Source organism: Echiichthys vipera (genome assembly GCF_963691815.1).
Source record: "Echiichthys vipera genome assembly, chromosome: 5".
Classification (NCBI taxonomy): domain Eukaryota; kingdom Metazoa; phylum Chordata; class Actinopteri; order Perciformes; family Trachinidae; genus Echiichthys; species Echiichthys vipera.
This window is the reverse complement of record NC_139830.1, coordinates 18,995,616-19,013,816: the sequence shown is the minus strand read 5'-3', so window position 1 is coordinate 19,013,816 and position 18,201 is coordinate 18,995,616.

The window sequence follows — 18,201 nt, the reverse complement described above, 5'->3', positions numbered from 1 at the left end:
AAGAAAAGAAAGGAGAAAAGAGGGGCTAAAAAGGCCAGAATGAAGAAGTAGCAGATGCTGGAGGAGAGTTCATCAAAATGGTCAAAAATCACGGATTTATTCCGAAAGAACCAGAACCAGGCAACAACTAGCAATGCAGGTGAGTTGACAGGAAAACAGTTAGCTCAAGCTTTGACATTGTTGCGAATTAGCAAAACATTTGAGCTGAGCTCTTCATAGTTCCTCCTCAGACACTCACACACACAGACACACACACACAGTCAGTGTGTTTACATGCAGTTTAAAAACTAGATTATATTCGGGTTAAGGGCATACCCTGGTTTCTTAAACACCATTGTAGGTGCAACCGGCACCCAAAGATGATTGTTCATTTCTGGATTAACATGAACTTTCAGTTTTATTATGAGAAGGCCTCGGCCTGCTCAGGCAAAAGGGACGACTAGGCCCAAAGCCTGGCTGCCTTTGTCTCTGAGGGCATGGCCACAAAACAAAGGCCTGCCATGCCTTCTCCCCCCACAAATCACACCCAGGTGTGATTCTCCAAGGGACTGACTTGACCTCTGGCGATGACATTACCAGGGCCTATATAAAGTGTAGCACACAACCTGCACTTCCTCTTCCTCCCGATCTTTCTCCCAGATCCCCCCCCCCCCGGATCTCTCTCAGACTCTTCTCTCACACTCAACTCGACGGGATCCTGCAGATCCAGGAGACCAGCTTCCTGCTGTCCCCTCGGCCCTGAACCTGGCCTATGTCGTAGGATCACCACGAAGGTTAACCAACCGGTTATCCTCAACTGAGCGCAACAGAGAGCGATCTGAGTCCTCTTTTGCCTAGGAGCGACAACAAGACAAGAACCTTTCTTCAACCAGCTTCCTTTCTTCAACCAGCCACTGGCATCAAGCAACGCAAAACATCTCCCATCTCATGGACTGGAAACTAATTACCAACTGGGCATTACTACATGTTATAGGACTTTATGAACAGCTAGATACCATTGTAACTTTGTCATAAGAACTAAGAACTGGCCTTTGTGTAACTTAAATGTTCACACCTTCTCTGCAGGGGTCAAAGCCCCCACCACACACACACACACACACACACACACACACACACACACACACACACACACACACACACACACACACACACACACACACAACACACGTGTTTGCTGTTAGCTTTAGTTAGTTTATTGTGTTTTGTTTGTTGCATTTATTAATTTGTTAATAAATGTTTGTGTTTACCATATGTCTGATTATTTAATATTACACAAAGATGAATGAGCCAGCCTCTACTAAGAAAAGAACTTTTAAATCCTTCAACTAATTAAACTATTACATTTATCGGTGTTCAACCCTTAATTGGTAGTTTAATATATTTAATGAGACTTTTATATTAGTTGTCACTCCGTCTATGACGGTGGTGCCCCTAGGAACTCTGGTTTGACTAGAGTCAATTTTATTATTATCTTTGATAATTATTGGTGATAACTAATATTTACTTGATTAATGATAAGTTTATTGAGAATACTCAATCTCATAATCTGAACGTGAGTCAAGACCCTACATTTAATTGGTTCTCCGTGTGAAGTTTTTAATGAATTAAAGTTATTCATTTTTAGTCATTTTTCTTTATTAATTTTCCTTATCAAATATTTCATTTGATAGTCACACTATTGATCCAATTAAACCTTTAGTACCTACACCATGTAAACAGGATACCCCGGGTAAAATCTGGGTTTTCATAAAAACACATACAGACCCCCCCCCCCCCCACACACACACACACACACACACACACATAAAAGCGGAGATGGGTTTGGCCCGGGTACATGTGGATTTTTGTGTCCCACTCTGCTGATCCCAACACGAGAACACAAGACTTTTAGTTTTAATGAATTGGCATTGAATAGATACTTTCAGAACCACTCTTTAATTTTGTATTTATGTATCTTTATTATCTTACATTATTACCTGTAAAGATCAGAACATCTCAGGGTCAAAGTTCAACAAATTCAAACTGTGGCCATTGTTTGAATTTGAATAAACTTTTAAGAACACCACATACTGTACATCCACTATGATGAAGGAGACCCACACAAAAGTTGTTTTCCAGGATAATGTGAACTCTACTTTCGAATATTACTTTAAAAAAAAAATGTTCTCTCTCTTTTTCAGCAATGAGAGGATGCAGAGATTATAGTGGCAAGTTTGCCAGATGACATATTTTTGTTGACCGTTGCAGTATCAGAAACTACTTCACTAATTACCTCAAAGCAATTTCAGTCAAAAACAACTGGACTGGTTGTTTGTCTAGGAAGACGCCTGACCAGGCTGGGACTGGACCAGTCCCAGCCTGTCCCAGCCTGGTCAGATGCGTACATGAACTGATGAAGCCTCTTGGATGAGAGGTGAAACGTCTTCCTAGACAAACAACCAGTCCAGTTGTTTTTGACTGAAATTGCTTTGAGGATAACGATGACCTGGACGAATGAGAACATTCACAGGCTTCACTAATTACCTTTGGTGGTTGTTGATTGATAAATACTTTATGATTCAAATATGATATTTAGTGCACTTTATCATGTTGCATGTAAAGTAAAGGAGAAGACAAAACAGAGGGAATATTATTCTGCAGTGGATACCATTTGTTTCCTGTTCATGATAAAAGATAAGCCTTTTGAGTCTAAAAGGTTTAGTTGAAGTTTTTGCCTTCAGGACAAAGTATTCCTAAAGGTTCAGTTTGTTGATGCGAGAATAATACTATGTGACATTTATTTTACGTTGATCATATCAACAGCAATGCATTTTAAACCTTTAAAGAGTGGGATCTTGCAAGCAATTGGTAAACAGCAGAACTACAGTATTTAAGGCTTGAATTCCCAATGCTGGTGCAAGGTTGAACAGGCTTTTTAAATGGTGCATCTGATAGCAGCATAACATTTATTAATTTATTTTTGAACACGTCTTGCCTCATCTCTATCTGAGAAACAGAGCGAGATAGGTGATGGGTTCAGTGTCTGAGTGTATTAAAAATCTGTCGCAGAGAGAGACGCACACCACACAGTGTTGAATTATTTTTTTGACTTACATTATGTCAATACCTTACGTACAGAAGTAACAATAAGTCAACATTGACATTTGGTTTCACATGAGTGAAACTCAGTGTTTGATTGATTGAGCTATCAATCCACCCCAACCTCCGCCATATTTAAACTTTGAACCAAGACTTTGATTAGAAATGTATTTGTGATACTTGAAAAACAAATGTAATCTAGGACAAAGTTAACATGACTCCGGATAAATTGATTCGCATGATTCGCATTTGCTCTGCAAATCCATCTGGGATCTCTCGTTATACTGGTTGCTGATTGGACAAATCATCTGTCTATCACCACCTATGTTGGTCAAATAAAGGCCAAATAAATCAGATCAACAAAGCGTATGACGTACTAACAGAGTGTCAGAAAGGCAAAGCTCAGAAAGTAAACACCATATCGGTAAATGATATTTGCAGTTTGTGTAACGCAGATTTACGATAAAACATGCTTGATAGCTGCGCTCATCTCATCTGTGGAAGCTGCCATGTTGTTAACACTGAACAGTCGCTTCTCGTTTCGTCACACCTAAACCCGGCTCCAAATTTTCTCCGGCGCATGTTACCAAACTGATCAGCGAGTAAAAATACAATGGAACTTGGGAGATCAGGATGGTCTCACGAAGCTAGGACAAAATATGCTTTACTTAAAATGTAATTCAGACTGCAGTTGGTAGCACTTGTATGGGAATGTAATTTTGAGAAGACAGGGCTACTCTGTATTATCCAAGCAATATAAGCCGTTTTAGAGCAATGAGTAATACATTGTGCTTTAAGCAAGGTCACATCAAGTCTTTGCTCACGGAAAGTAAAAGAGTAAAATAGCTAACAAAACTTATGAATTTGTTTAATATGCGCAGCAAACAACAACAAACTTGCCATAACCTTTCAAAGAGAGGCACGAACAACATCCATCAATCTGTTTCCTGCTAAGGCAAGAAACTAAACAGAATGCCAAAAATGTTGTTGTCACCCTTAAATTAAATTTGAGGCTCATAAAGTTCCTCCACACAACACCAATGGAATGCCAAGTACAGCTTCTGTAAGTCATGGAGGCAAACATCAACAACTCCAAGAGTTTGGCAAGAGCAGACTATACTGACCAATAAATAGTAAACCAGTAACTCCATTCATTCCCTTAGTGTGAAGCCAGGAGCAAGCTAATACATGCACTTAATCAATAAAAAAGATAAAATCAATCTCACAGGACAAACTTATTCTCACTGTCTGTGGGCACCAGGAGCTCTACGACTCAACATCAGTACTACAGTACTATACAGAGACAGAACAAAAAGGGAGGGCTTGGAGAAAAGTAAGCAAAGCCATGGGACGACATGGTAGAGGTTCTAAAAAATATGTTATTGTTTTTTTTTTACTTGATTCAAGCTACCAGTTGAACTTAACTTCAAACCAAGTAAGTACTAAGGTTTTAACAGAACTAGCAGAAAGGGGAAAATATTCTTGAGTTGCAAAAAACTCCACAAGCCATATAGCAACATGAGGTGAAAACGGGCTTCATGTTTGTTCTGAACACACTTTAAAGATATTTTCACGTCTGTATCTGTATTTTTCATAGGCATTTTTAAATCTGTCATCCCAAAAAAATTGTTATGCACAGAAACCTTGTACACTGAGTCATTTGATTACTATATTTATTGCAAAAAACTGAAAAGGGAAATTCCGTCTGTCTTATTTATTCTCTACACTGGAGGCACCTGGCTGTCTCCTGCATGTCCCTGTCCACCTCAAAATTAGAAGATAACAGAAAATACAGGCGGTGAGCAGGGTCTCTGCAGATACAGACATCACCACACACATCTTGTGAGGATTGAGAGGGATTTCTTTTGTATTAGTTTATAAATATATATTTATATATTTTTAGGATAATACTACATATTATACCTTTCAAGAAATGAGCGGTGCTAGGATGGTGTGTCAAGGTATAGTCTGAAATGGTGCGGAATGTCATTTGCCTTCAGCGGAGCCTTGGCCCATATAAGAGAGCACTGTATCTAAAAGGCTTTAGGATAATGCATGATAATTGGTTAACTAAGCAATCAGAAAGCTCATATTCGATAGACATCATAAAACCCATTTGTTTCGGTTAAAGCTAATCAGTCAAATATGCTCACCATCATCTGGCTAGTCAGCTTGACAACTAGTTCAGCCCTGCTGCCCCTGACTGTGTTCCACATTGTTGGGACAATAATGTGAATTGTTAAAAAGTGTTGCATAGAAGAAGATCCCTTGTCATGCCACTTACAAATAATGGTGCAATGTAGCTGCAACCTTGCCAGGGTCTTGCTCAGTGCATATTGTATGCTTACAGAGTGCAATGTTCAGACTTGACTATGTGTAGTAGATACAGCCAGTCAATCCAGAAACAGCTTGTTCTGTATATGGAAGTGAAGAATACTAACTCATCTTAATTTATCTTTCAAAACCCAGTGAATAATGATACAAGTATAAAAAAACACTTATATTAATCTATAGCAGGTCAGGGTCTGTACGTGGGAGAGATGTTGACATCTGATAACATAGGTTACTCTGGGGTTTGGTCCAAATGTCTGACCCTGCCTAGAGGAGAGTACTGAAAAATAAAACACACACATGCAGTCTGAAGCCCACATGCATGTGCATACACAAGAAACAGTGTGGGGATGAACAAATCTCAGAAGATTGCCCTTGGTTCCTTACTCTTGGTAAATATTCATAAGGATAATCTCTTGCTCATTGCAACTAGCAGAATGATGCGTAAATGTGTGCTATAAGGGGATATGATGATTATTGGAGATTGTTTTGGAGAAACAGAACAGATGCTATGACAGAGAGACAGAAGGTAGAGGATAACAGGTGGAAAACCAAAACATTGTTTTTATTGTTGGTACACAGTTTAACAGAACTAAAAGACGTTGGTTAAAGATGCACATACTTTTTGAAACTAATTAGCAATTATGTAGCATAAAACAAACTAAACTGCACTTTGTTGTGGAGATATGTGGAGATAAATAGCTGAGTAGAGATGCATGAACAAAACTACCAGAGACCATTATGCAACAAAACTGGATCACAGACTTCCTGAGCTAATAGGGTTGAATTTGATAATATAACAAAGTTTTAACCGATTCCAAGTGTACCCACTTCTACAGTTTGTATTTCTCCAAAATTTCAATGGGAGCATCAAACTTAGCTACTTTTGTGGCTGTGAGAAAACCTCAAAAATCCCCCACAGCAGCCTCCAGGCAATATGAAATCGAAATTTTTCTGTTTGATTGGACACACAAATGCCTCGTGAAATAATACCACCTGTGGTGAATATGAGTCGTCAACACACACTGTACATATTTACAAGGCCATGTTTTCCGCAATAAGATGTAAATGCTGTTTAATGATTTAACACCTCTACATTTCATAATTCAATGTCAGAAAGTCTTTCCCTGAAGGCACACTCTCTTCTTCAGCAGCTGGTTATACAAGCATAATTCACAGAACACATCATCCCAAAAGGCAAGCTATGGGGAAATCCTGGTGGGCAGAGCAGATCATGTCCAGTCAATGCATCACATATACTGTAATCTTTAGCTCTTTTTACAGGAGATGTATAAAGATACCTTCAGCTTGGCTTTCTGAGAAAGTGAGAAAACAAAATGCTGACCTTCTGAAACCCCGTCCACCTCCTGTCAGGGTTGGATAGTCTGAGTGTTGGACATTGTTTCCTATTATAGATGATGATGATTCTCATGTATCCTCTGCATTGATCTCAAGCGATGTACACACTGTACAGTATGTCTGCTACCCAATACAAAGATCTCCTCTGAGCTCAGTAGGATCCCTTACACTGACTAGGGGAGGACGCACAGGTGGAAATATTTTAAAAAATGGAGCGTGCTATATGTCCTCCAAAAACATGTTCTTAGCAGCGCTGAAGATTTAAATTGAAACTTTAGTGTAACTATTTTGCTTTTACTGTAACAGGATTTTATTACACAAGACGGCCCAACACAAAGCGGCCCAACTGGATCAGACCTTGGCTTCTGTATCAGATTTCAACTTTGGCTTTCTCGAAAAAAATACTAATCACTACATCTCTATCTCCTTAAGCTAAAAATAAGTCTGTTTCTAAGAGGTGCTGGCCAGCTTAATAGACTAATTAACTTAAATCCCAAGAGAACTGTAACAGCCAACTGAAATAAAAAAAGAAAAACAGCTCACACAACACTTTACATTAGAGCCAGTGACTTAGTATGTATTGGTGTGCAATCGTCTGCATGGATATAACTTTTTCTAATCTCTTTCTTTTTCTCTTTTAATACACCCAGAAACATGCAAATCTCTTTCACACACATACTGTACTCCACAACGCAATGCTTTTTCACTTTTCACACCCTTTTCCATTCCTTTAGAGACAGTAATCCCTACCAGCAGGACTAATAGCATTAGAAGAGCATATCCAATCCCCTTAGTACCCCAACAGAGAGCAAAGAGCTCAAACCTACACTGAGGCAGACACTCTGGGGGACTACATTACCCATACCACCTTAGGAAATCCATGCATGTTACTCAGCTCATTATTGATTAAAGTAAATGAAAACAAAGATTTAGCAGAGTAGAAAGCTGCCTCAATGTATGAAAAGCCCCATGAGTCAACCTCTAGTTTATAGCTAGTCAAGAGTATCCATAATATACTTGAACTTATATTTCATTTTGTTAAATCACATCAGTAATGACTTTTAATGTCTTTTAATATTGTGCATTATAAAAAACCCATTATGTGTGTTTATGATTGTGGTCATGCAGCATTATAAATGCTTTATAATGAATCACTTGTAGGACGAGTAGCAAAAAAACAATTGTGAAAAAACAACACTGGAACACTAATTAACTGGAAGAATCATCTTCATTTCACCCACGCAGTCCTGCATATATTTGATGATCCGTAACTTACAGGGATTTAAAAAAAAATTGATATATTTCTGACATCACTGTGTGCTACTTTGTGTGTGCATGTGTATGCATGACCAAGCACATCATGAAAAAACGCATTCAGGAACATGGTAAGTTTATGTTTATGGGTTTTGGATGAGTAAACAACATGAAACGACATGATTATTTCTGATTGTAATTCACTACATCAGCCTGGTGTGTTTGAAATCTGCTGCATTGTTCCTGAATTATTCATTAACACACAGAGCTGCTAAGCATTTGCATGTAAATGTGTTTGTGTGCGCCTACAGTACATGCATGATGCACGTTGATAGATGGACAGATGGATGGATGGAAGGATGGGTGGGTGGATGGATAGATGGATGTTTTAGCCCAACAGTGCAAACAAACCATGTTCCTAATCACAGCCTTCTAAGGCAGAGAAACACCAAGCCAACTAGAAGAGGACTCGTCTTTCATCCCTCCAGCCCCTGTTAGCCAGCCTGCCAACCACTCCGCTTCTTGACTCCATCTCAATCTCTCAGCCGTTACCCATTGCTCACAATGACTCATTGACTTGAAAACAGGCTGCAGTCTGCCACAGCATCAGCTTAAAAGTAATCATTCAGCTATGTAGAGTCAATATTGCTTTTTTCTGTTTTTTTTCTTTTTCTGTGTGTGTGCGAGAGAGACAGGAAAAAAGAGTAGATATAAGGAAGGAAAGAGGATGCAACAAAGGAATGAAGGGGGAATGAATAAGAAAAAATACCAGAAGGAGATGTGTGTCGGGCCTAAGAATGAGCTGTAACCTAATGAGTCTAGATGAAAGCTGACTGTCTGAGCTAACTCAATTCTTTGCTCTGCTAGTCAGAGTTTCTAGTTTAATGAGGTTTGCTCCAGAATACTGATGCCATAGCCAATGCTGGATTGCCTTTTTTTGGTCATATGTTTTCCTGTGTGTGACTACCCCCTTTGCTGCTTGTATGCGTAGAATGTTGAACTTGGCTCAGGCCGCACACAGGATGACATCACCCACACCGTGCAGCAGACATCCGTTTAAGACGTGTTTACAGTGCTTAAACCACCAGAATGCCTCTATCCCACTCGTATAAACACAGAATGTGTCTGACCATGTGCACGCTTGTATGTGTCTGCAGTGTTTACAAAGAACAGATAAAGAAATATAACCAGAGCAGGAGGCGAAGGCTGCAATCTGTGAGGTTGTGGTTAAATACCGAACAGGACTGAAGTTACACAAGGGCATATATGTTCCAGGGAGGTCTTTGTAAAGGGTATCAGAGCTTTTGAGGGCCAAGGTGTAGTGTGTACACAGAGGTGAGAAGGAGGCGCGAATCTTGCTCAGAAATGCTGTAAAGCTGTGAATGCTTTACAGCTTTAAAGCCAATGAAAAATATTAGGGGTTGGAGCTCTGCCAAAGTAGTGATGGGGGAAAATGATGAAAAGAAAGAAAACTACAGAATGGGAATAAAAGAAACGAATGGGATCCATAAAGAGAAATCTTGGGCGGGTTGTCCGTTGAGGAGAGTTTAACACTCTCCATAAGAATGCAGTCTCAGGTTTAATGAAATCGGGGAAGCTCTCTTTAGAATTGAATCAAATACCATCCTGCCCTACTGCACCATTTCTACAGAGTCCATCTCCTCTGCAGAATGCATTCCTCCTCTTTGTTTCATGTGTTTCACATCTCACTGTGGTTCATAAGCACATTTCTATACCCATCTATGCGAGCAGGTGTATTGTATGTGTGTATGTCACTCTATAGAGGCAAAGTTAAAAAATATCATATACATTATATACCCCTCTCAGTCAGAGAGAATGAAATTAAAAAAAGGCCAATAAAACTGTGACGATAAAACAGTATTCAAACACACTCCAAAATACCACATTATACACACCAGTAGGCAGGGCAAGGCATCGTTATTTATATAGAGCATTTCATACCAAGGCAACTCCATGTGTTTGACATAAAGACAAACGTTTTTTAAAAACAGCATTTAAAAAAAACAGTTAAAAGTGGGAGCAAAGAAGAATAAAAAAGTAAAATAGAACAAAATGTCTAATAAGAATTATTTCTAAGCTTCTCAATATTGTGTCATTGGCAACTAAAGATCCATTCATAGCGACACTATTCAAGGTTTTAAGATTTTCAATAGAAACATGTCTCAGGAAATGTGGGCTGTGTTACTCGTGCACATATGGAGTAGATGTCAAAGAGGTTAATTCAGGAGTCAGAAAGAAGGCGTAATATAATCACGATGGTGGTGACAGGATTTGAAAAAAAAAGCTAATTCGACAGTTGCATGTGAGGGATCATGAGGGGAGGGGGGTTGCAAGGGCTATTGTACTAGATAGAGGCAAACCAGACAATCTATACTTATACTACAGGAATAAGAGTCATCTACAACTATCAGCTATGTGAGGCTGTATTTATTTTTTGGGGCTTTTTAGCCTTTATTTTTTTTACTACAACTGAAGATTAACAGGAAATATTGGATAGAGAAAATAGATGACATAAAGCAGGGGTATGCAGGTCAGAGTTGAAACCGGCCGGCTGTGGCGACGACTCTGCCTCAATATCTGGGTTTCCCACCAATTGAGCTACTGGTGAGCTACGTCCCATAGTAGCTATAATATTTACCACATTAACCATCTTCTAATTTAGCATGCTTACATGTACCAATCAGCACTAAACAAAAAGTACAGCTGAGGCAGATGGGGATGTTATTAGTTTTAAGGTACACATAAACCAAAGTGGCGGCACGGTGGTGTGGTGGTAGGTGTGAATACGAGCGTGAATGGGTTTATGTCTCTGTCTGTCTCTATGTGCCCTGTGATAGGCTGGCGTCCTGTCCAGGGTGTACCCTGCCTCACGCCTAATGTCAGCTGGGATCGTCTCCAGCCCCCCGCGACCACATCAAGGACAAGCGGTTGCAGATGATGGATGAACATAAACCAAATTTCTGATCCAGCCATCTGATAGTTATTGGGATATTTCACTCAAAACCCCATGCCAACCTTGGGTGGTGCTGGAGGAAAAGTCTTAGGATCATCACTTGAGATTCATCCCCTGGTGACCATGAATGTCTGCACCAAATTGAATTGCAATCCATCAACTAGCTGTCGTGATATTTCACTAAAGGCCAAAATGTAAGGTTGCTAAAGGACTAATGTCAGAGGAACACCAATGTCAGTGGGATCCAAGGCTGTCTCACAAACTTTTACACCAATCCATTTTCTAGTTCTTGAGATATTCTGCACCAGAGTGGTGGATCAACCAACATTGCCATCCCTAAAGCAATGGCGCTAGAATGGCTAAAAATTGTGGAAATATTAGAATTTAAAACATAATGAGACTCTTATGAAAAGACAAGGTAGTGCTTTTATTACTAAAACAAATGGAACTGCAGCAGGAGAGGAGAAAGCAGAGAATCTATGCAGGTTAATTTTAGATTTATCTCCATCTGAGCACAAATCCAATTTATATCCACCCCTCCTTGACCACATACCCATGCAGCCTCCCCTTCACAGCATAACATAACTCAAGGACAGTGAGTCAGCTAACCAATATGAGCCTAATCTAATGCGGCTGAAACCTGAGACCCCATGAGCCAAGCAGAGAGCTGTGATGTCACAGGGCAAGACCTCCGCCTCATCTACCTGCCGAGAGTGGGATTCAAGAGGAAGCAGCAGTGGAGAATGGCAGAAGGGAGAAACTGCTTCTCACACTGGTGTTTTGTTTTTGTTTTTTTGTTGTTGTTTTTTTTTTTTGGGGGGGGGGTTCCTTGTCTGTGTGCAGCAGAGCACAGAGTTAAGATGTGAGTAGCATGCCACTCATAATCACCACCTAAGGAGGAGTGAGTGAGGAGAAGGAGGCAGAATGACTGACCAAGAAGGAAGAAAGGAGAATAAGAGACATGAGGATCAGGAAACACTGGATCAGATGCTTGGATGTTCATGAAGGCTGCCACACACAAGCATGCATGCATTATAAACTCACTTTAAGTCCTGGCAGTATTTACGCTACAAATCTCACCATATGAGGATGCCAGGATAACCCTTCTCGCCACAGAACAAACATTTAAACTCTTTGTAACTCTAGTCCTGTGAGGAACAGCAAACATGATCTCTCCTCGCTTCCTCTTTATTTTCTTAAAACCAAGCAGACTGAAACACATTCCAGTGAGTGTGCTATTTAGGACAACAGTTGCCAATTTTACAATGGTTGGCAAAGTAAGCTCTGTCCGTTGGTGCCAACCCATACAAGCCAGGAAGTTAAAAAAAGCCATCATTCTCCACCTCTGACACTGAGACATGAAACAGAAAGATATTTAGAACTTGTCAGGGGTTATTAGGGCACAAGCATGGCCCAGTGATCCCTGAAAATATGAGGAACCTATTGTTTTTGTAGAGATCAGTAGGTAACACCAGCTCTCATCTTTAAAAACAGTAAAACCGTCACATTTTGGGAAATTGTTTTCCCTGACATGAAATCAGCCATTTTGGATTATGTGCATTTATTTTCATTTTACATTTGAGGACTTAAGGATGAGCTTTCAAATGTGGTTAGTATCACCCTCCAACTAATATGTTGCTGAATTGAAAAGCAATATTAAATACTTCAATGTCATAGGTCGTGCGACCATATGCCACATTGTATGTATGGGACTTTTCTAAACATCTCCTCCTGAAGGGTTTAACAGAATTTCAAGAACTTCAATATGCCATATTGAAAAGCTTTTGTGATCTTGTCAAACAGTGTTGCCACGGTGGGGCAGGCAATTTGCACGTTTTGACATGACACAGGAACCTCTTTCAACTTGACTTTACATAGTCCAATCTCCCAAATTTCACATGCTTCTACTGTACAAGCTCATGTGAAATCATAGCACTTACTCATAACAGGAAGACAGCCTTATGTGACAAAAATAAATGATAAAAGATAAATACAATTTTAATGGTGTGGTCTACACAATACACAGCCGCATTACATATTATTACTCCAGCGCCACATAGTTGGCACAGGAAGTGGTATAAAATTAGCAATTAGTCATTTCCAGTGCCACGCACTCCACGCAGGCAATAACATTGTAAGTCATGCGCGCATTGTCTAAGGGTCAGAGAAATATGACAGGTGTCCTGCCAGCACCCTCAATGTACGGGAAGGTGTGTCACGCAGCCTATTTTTATTTTTTTTTCTGTCAACTCAGCCATCTCTACTTTTGTGTCAAATCAGTTCATCATCTTACTTTTTATATCGGTAAATTTACAATGACAAATGGCCATATTATCTTTTCCCTCAAGCACCTGTTGCTGAGACAGATTTCAGCGATGTCCTCAGTGGTGCTATGAGATTTCCAAGTCCCCTGACACCGTGTGACACCAATTAGGAGGCTGTGGATATGACAAACCATTGGTCCAAACACTGTAACTGACAAAGACAACCTCTCTAGCTGTGTTTCTTTGTGTTTAATATTATAGTGAGATGGGAGGGAGCAAAACGGAGGCAAGTCAAGAGAATTAAAATGATGAGGAGAGGGAGGAAGGTAAAAACCCACAGGAAGTGAAAAGAGAGAAAAAAAGGAGAAAAGGGGTAAAGAACGGCAGATGTCAGTGTTGCGGGAAGGGAAGTTTTCTGTCGTCAGCCCACGCTTGACTGTCAAGAGACAGAGCTATCGATTGAGGCCTCACAGAAAAAGAGTGACAAGAGAGCTGATGTGCTGCTGAGAGTACTTGAGTAGGCCTACTTGAAATTGAGTACCCCCCCAACCACTAACATCGCGTTAACAAACAGCGGTTAACAACATGCTCACTGTCTCTACTTACCTTACTAAAGCATTACAATGTGTTTTACCTGTTTTATGGCTCCAAGGTACCCCACAGCAGTGATGATGATGATGTCACCAAGACACAGAACAGGGGGGCAGTTATTTTCTGTGCAGTGCGGTAATGTTCACATCTGTGAAACCTGGTGATGCCGATAATAAAACAAGAAAAGACTTTGAAAAGGCCCTGAAGTGCGTCTGAGGCTGTGTGTGTGTGTGTGTGTGTGTGTGTGTGTGTGTGTGTTGGAAAAAAACTCTTGAAAATGTACAACTGCCACCTGCGGAAATGAATGGTAGCAATTCACGTGAACTCTGACAAGGACGCAACTGGCAAATGACACACAGATGTTGCAGTTCGGAGCCCACCCCTGTGTATCACACAGCTGCCAGTTTAATGAGGGAGACACATTTGATAGTTTGTGAAAAATCCACAAAGGCTCACTCAAGCTACTGTTTAAGAGACTGAAAAGCAGGCAACTGCATTTCTGACTGTTCACTACATGGAAAAATATCCAAACATAGATATAACCATACATTATGCAGAGCGGCATTAAAACAAAGCTTTTGTATTTGCTTCGCACACAAATGTAAAGCTTCTGGATATAGCATGGCGTGACATCAGTTGTGCTTGACTGACCCTGAAAGCTGGCTATCAAAGGCTGAAGTGAAAACATGGCAGGGTTAGATATTAGACCCTTCTGAGACCAGGAAGTCTTAGCTCTGCAACGTGTCCAGTGACCAGCGTAGCGATTAGCTGACGGTTAGCTGACCTGACAGTGGTTTTGAATTTATATGTCCCAGTAGGCAGCAGAGGCAATCATATCAGTAACGCTGAGAAAGCCTGACACAGCATACACCACCGGCGTGTGTAAAACAAGCCTCTGGAGCTGCCATGACTGGAAATGAAATAGATCTGCAGCAGAGCAAAGAATACAAAAAGACTTGTTAGAAGGCACAGGGCTTAAACTGAGGCGGAATGAAGGTCCCAGACCAGCGATAAGACCTGACATTTTAGGACATGGGGGGTACTGGCTATTTAATTACATCTTCTATGAAAATGAATGCCCTGACATGACTTGGTTTCATCATCTTTTAAGCTTACGTTTGAACTATTTGATTTTATCAGAGCTCCCAAGTAGATTTGATTTCCCTCTAAAGGTTTTGAACAGGCCAAAGTGAACAGACCTGCATGTACATGATCAACGTTAGGAACACAGCATGTGATGTAATGTAGGGTATACTTCTAGTTAATGTCGTCCATAATGACTGAACAGTACAAATAATATAAAATGCTGTAATTTGTGATACTTTTAAATGATAATTTGTGTTTTATAGGAACTCTTTAAACCACAAATTGCAATTTTAATAAAGAAATATACTAAAAAATATACTTCATGTCAAAGTCTGACATTGACTTCCTTGGTTAGGGTTAAGTTTTATTTTCTTTCTGGAGTAGTCAAAAGTAGAGAGGAAGGGGGACTTAATTTGACAGTATCTCTAACACAGATGAAACAGCATTAGCCTAAATGGTTCTCTCACTGAGAGTGAAAAGGGAAACTTTACATTAGCCAAAAAAGCAAAAGCTAGCTACATATTTTCACAACTAGTGATTATATTTCACTGGGACAGAACAGAACAAGGACTGTTTCGGGGCTTTTATGGACATTTTTTAAACCAGTTTGCATAACCAGTCTTGGCTGTGACCCCTACAAAGGGATGAGAGTAGGCAAAGCCCTCAATTTCATCCCTGTCTGACCGTGCCAGTTTGACTGCAGCTCAAACAAACACTGGATGAATTATTGAAAGACCCTCTGACTCAAGCTTATAAGAACATATTGGAATTTGAAGGAGACAGGAGAGAAAGAGAAGGCTGATCATAATAAAAGATGGGAGACTGGGGGAGAAAAAAATCTAAAAAGAATAAAAACTAAGAAGGCAAAGGAGGTAGGTCATGTAGAGAGCACAGAGCGTGCACAGAGCTTGAGGACTTTATGCTGCACTTTGGACAGTGTGAACATTTGTTTGTTTCAAACATTTTCGTTTGAACACTATGCGGTAAAAAGATTCAGCCTGTGACTTCTTCTGCCCCTATCCCTATGTGATACACTAAGACACTCATGAGCCCACGCTCTATATCCACTTTGATCCAATTAACTCACTCTCAAATGTGAACCACATTGATAATTAGTGCAGAGTTGTAGTGATAAAGCTGTAAGTGTGTCACCTTCCAGAACTGGGACACTTTAAGCTACAGGGGCTAATGGGGACACTCACTAAGAGCATGAGACACACACTCACTCACATGTGTTAACATTACAATGTAGTTAAAATAATACCCATAGACTGTTGTCAGGCCAAATTATTTATTCTTGTTTCATCAGAAGGATTGATTTTTGCTTCTTTTAGGTTGTTCTCTCTCTCCCTCTCACTCTCTCTCTCTCTCTCTCTCTCTCTCTCTCTCTCTCTCTCTCTCTCTCTCTCTCTCTCTCTCTCTCTCTCTCTCTCTGAAATGAAAAATTGAAAAGGTGATGGACTGTATCCGCTAGTTTCACTTGTGCTACCCCCCCCCCCCTTTTGAGGGACAATTTGTTCCAAATATACCCTGTGACACACACACACACAGTCCCCACAATGTGACTTTGTAAACACATCTGTGACCCCACAACATCAGTAATACACGCACACACACACACACACACACAATCACAAGTGATGAGGTACAGTATCTGAATTTTAGGCTAATACTGCCCTCTGCTGGATTGCATTTGCATCACATGATGTCTGTCAGGGTTGGCAGTACTGCTGGAATAGATGTGTTATTTATGATTTATATAATTTACCTATCAATGTCATTTTTTTTTGGCGGGTCTCATTTTTTTCAGGATTGTAATTTGTATTGTTCTATGTGCTCTTTTATATCCCTCTCATAACTCTACAAACATTTACAGATGGCAGAAGGAGAATACTGGACTTTGCAGTAACTGCATTCCAATCTCTCTCACTTTGGAGAAAGTTTAGTGCAGTGGTTTCCACCCTGACTATTTGGACTACTACAAGGGGTCACAAGACAGATCAGTGGTTTTGAGATGAGTAACAAGAGAGAAAAGCGGAAAGAGTATGTCTGCTATTCAAAGGTTTTCCACTAGTCTGTAAATTAAATGAGTTCTTGTGAATTATTGGCTAATCTCCTTCTTCAGGACTCTTAGAAATATTAAAATAAAACACAAATACAAAATCCCTTTGGTTGAATTGGTCATGAGTGGTAGACACAACTGATGGTGTTGAAGGTGATAAGGTCACACTGGTTTATAGTATACAGTATTGCAGTCGTAGCTTGTAATTCATTCTTCTATTCATTCTAAGAATGTTTCGACCCCCCCCCCCCCCCACACACACACACACACACACACACACACACACATACACACACACACACACACACACACACACACACACACACACACACACACACACACACACACACACACACACAGGCACACAGCTTTGAGTGCATCCACCTGTTGGAGTAACACACTATCTGTCTGAAATAGAGAGATGAAGAAATATTGCAACACTGAGTGTTAGAGGGGATGATTTATTGGACAGTATTCAGACCCCCTCTGCAGGGCTCAAAATTATTGAAGGTCATATTATTTCTATAAAGAATTAAACAGGAAAAGCACTGTTTGGTGACTGGGAGGTTCAAAGTGTGTCTTTTTAAGCCCCTAGATGTTTTTATCTTGTACCTTCAACGTGAATCCTGAATATTGCTTTACTGTCAGTCCCTCTTGATTATTTTCAATTTCCAAATGCTGAAAATGCGCAATGAGTATGTAGTCATATTCAACCTATAATCCTACAAAATATGAGTACTAGTCTAAACACATAGTCCACAGGCCAGTCACTGTGAATTGTTCAGATCAAAGCCTCTATACTCTGTGTGAACAGGCTGGCCACATAAAGACAACAATTAGTAGTGAAGACTGGTCATGTGTGAAATGACAACAACCTATAGCAGCATATGCTACATACTATGAAGACTCTGATATGTATTTTATGTGGTCTGCCACCAGAGGGCACTCTCATTATATACAATGGAAATTAAAAACACTGCATAGTTTATTAAATTATATTAAGGGGATTAGCTGATATATAATTAGATTATTTATGTGATTCAAACAGACAACTGGTCTTCCCTGTCCCAGACCAGAAAAATGTGCTGAACTCTGCTGTGAACAAAGTGAGACAAAACAAAATTATGGAAGTTGATTTACATACTACAAAGACATTATAGAAAACAAAGAAAAGTGTTATTTGTGTTAAACATTAAAAAATT